This window comes from Pseudomyrmex gracilis, unplaced genomic scaffold (genome assembly GCF_002006095.1).
Source record: "Pseudomyrmex gracilis isolate BER0280 unplaced genomic scaffold, ASM200609v1 scaffold_305, whole genome shotgun sequence".
NCBI lineage: Eukaryota > Metazoa > Arthropoda > Insecta > Hymenoptera > Formicidae > Pseudomyrmex > Pseudomyrmex gracilis.
The window spans coordinates 27207-30419 of NW_018020889.1; the positions used below are offsets into that span (position 1 = coordinate 27207).

General features: G+C 31.2%; 1 protein-coding gene across 1 annotated transcript in view; it reads left to right on the top strand.

Moving 5' to 3' along the window:
* Nucleotides 1-3213, top strand: part of LOC109859939 (midasin-like) — a 78852-nt gene that overhangs the window by 26742 nt on the left and 48897 nt on the right. The window lies entirely within an intron of this gene.

Consider the following 3213-nt stretch of genomic DNA (forward strand, 5'->3'; position numbering starts at 1 on the left):
AAAAAACGACGCTCAACGTCCCTTGGCTTCAAATCATAAGGAACCCAAGTTCCTTGCTTTTGAATCATTCCCAACGCATGCAATCGCTTGGAAATGGCTTGGCGGGTAACTCTTAATGCTGAAGCAAGTTGTTCTTGCGTTTGGCATGGATCCTCATCGAGCAATGCCTTCAATTCAGCGTCTTCAAAGGTTTTTGGCCTTCCTTCACGCGGACGGTTGTCAACATCGAAATCACCGTCTTTGAAGCGACGGAACCAATCACGGCACGTTGTTTCACTTAGAGCAGCATCTCCGTAAACTTTTTGGAGCTCTCGATGCGCTTTCAGCCGTCGTTTTCTTCAAATGAAATAAGAAAATTAACACTTCCCGCAAATGACGATTATTTGGTATAAAATCAGACATTTTCACACAATCAAAAGTATAGGACGCCAAAACAAAATCACTAACGTGTCAAAGCGGTTTGTTTTATTAATAACTCAAAAAGTAAGCTTTAGATAAAATTTTGTCAAATAAAAAGTTGTATTAGAATTTAATCAAGAATATGTATTTTCAAGGGTAACAGGTTGTTCTGAATCATCTGTATAATGGGAGTAAATATGTGTCATCTGATAATTCAGATTGTTTTTAACTAACTTTTTAACTAACAACGAGGCTAAAACATCTCCCTGAACAGCATTTTGATTGCTGTTCAAGGAGATGTCCTTGATAACATATGTCAAGGTTATTGACCTTCAAGGGTGCTCCGTCTTTGTAAATATTGACCATAAAATTATTTAGAATAATTTGCTCAATATTTGACTTTCAAGAACGCTTTTGCAGAGAATTTTCGATTTTAACAGTAATTTCAAAAGATCGTTCATTGCAAGTTTGAATAAAATAACATTAATACAATCTATGTAGAACTAAATTTGTGTGTGTGTGATCATGTTAAAGAAAGGTAAAACGTACGACTCTATATGAAAGAATATTTATTATGCATCTAAATATATTTTTTCTTATAGATAAGTACCATTAATCGATTGAAGTAGGCCATTTTTGTCTTCAACATTGCGTTTATAAAATTACGATAAAAATGTTTGTCACGACACTGTTCTTTTATTCATATCTTACATTTTCTTATACATACTTTAATTTTTTATTTATTATGTATAATATGTCTACGAAGAAATTGTGATAAAGTTTATTGAGTTATAAAGATAATTGACTTGTCCAAGCAGCATCTTTAGCTACTTTTCTTAAAATATGAATAAAGAAATAGAAGGGATTGTAGTAAGGATAGTGATCTCACGTATAAATTTTAATAAACACATCAACACATTTGTCGCATAAGATTGCGCCGCATTTGTTTTTTAACACGTGACATTTTACATTGATATGTTTTTTGCTATACAATAAAAAACTGTAATTATTTACATCTAGGGAGTCATTCTCGATTTCAATAATTTTCACATATGTTATTAAGATCATTGTCCTGAGTAATGTTATATGAACGTTTTAGGCCGCGCTCATTGTTTATTAAAAAGTTATTAACAACAAAAGTATAATGAACAATATGCAATTTCTAGACACCATATGTATAAATATATGTTATATGTGTGTATGTGTGTTTGTCTGTGTGTGTACAAGTATCTGTATAAAGTATATGCTTTCGTACTATGTTGTATCCTAAAAGGTCACTAGTTCTTAAAAAGTTATAAAGAAAAGAAGTTTCATAAATAAACTCTTATTTTTCGATTTCATGTACATTTTCTTCGTGTTTTAAGTGTGTAAAAAGGAATCAGCTACGTCCCCTTGCAGGGAGAATGGCTATGCCCTTTCTTTTGCGGGAGGCGTAGCTTTCCCTGCATGCCTTCCCTGCATACACTTAAAACACGAAGAAAATGTAAATGAAATCAAAAAATAAGAGTTTGTTTATGAAACTTCTTTTTTTATAAATTTTTAACAAACAACGAGCGCGGCCTAAAATCTTCATAATATTTCTCAGGACAATGACCTTGATAACATATGTGAAAATTATTGAAATCGGGGGTAACTCCCTAGATGTATATAGTTGCCAAAAACTGATTCTTTTCTTTTTTCTATACATTAACATTTTTAATATACATATTTCAATACAGTAATCTATGTACGCGAATAAACTATCTCAAGATGGATTTTCGAAAAAAATTGTAGTCTCAATTTACCCCGTTCTCAAACTTCTTCATTTTAAGAAAATGAAAAAATTTGGAAATGTATGCACATATTTTGCTTGTTAAACTAAAAAAAACTTATAAATTCACACAAATTTCACTGCTACACGTGAAACAAATATTTTAGACGCATTTAACAATAATTACAGACAAGAATAAATTGTAAAATAATAGTAAATACATATTACAAAGTTTTTTCACTGAAATCAAAAAAATAATTTCTATATTTACATTTATTGTTTGTATTTTTAGGTTTTTTTCGTTAAAGTATTTTTTTATATTTGTACAAATCAAAATACATAATATCGACAAGACAGGAATATAGTACAGTTGTGCAGTTGCAACGAGTGCAATCTCTAAAATGTTGCATAGAAAATATATATGTGTATATATATCTCTCGTAACTTTCGAGAAGATTAAGTTTCCAGTTGAAAAAGCTCACGTGATAGTGTCGCTTTACACAGAACTGCGCACTCCATCGTTATGTATCTACATTTAGTGCACGTCTAATTTGACTTAAAAAGAGAAATTGCAGATTTTTGTCGTAGATATTGCACTTCACTATATCTGTTATTTTTCTTCGCTTTGTCAAATGTTTCATTTAGTTTTTATAGAAAGTATAGCTGTAAAAAAAACGGTTTATAAATTACATGATTATCTAACGTTTTTAAGGTATCTGTTGAGCCTGAACAGTGTATTTATATACACATATTTATATGATAATATGCATATATATTTCTTGTAATTTATTTCAGTAAACGATGACGACAACTAGGACGTTTATAAGCAATCACAGATACATTGAAATATGATGCTCGGATTACAGTTTCTTCTTAAGTTTGTTTTCTTCATCAAGTAGATTTTGCCACGTAACAAAAAGAGATTTTGTGAAAAATCAGTCTGTTGATATTTTTATCTAGTTCTTATAGGCATACATACAGACGCGCGCGCACACATGCACATGCACACGCACACGCACACACACACACACACACACACACACACACACACACACACACACACA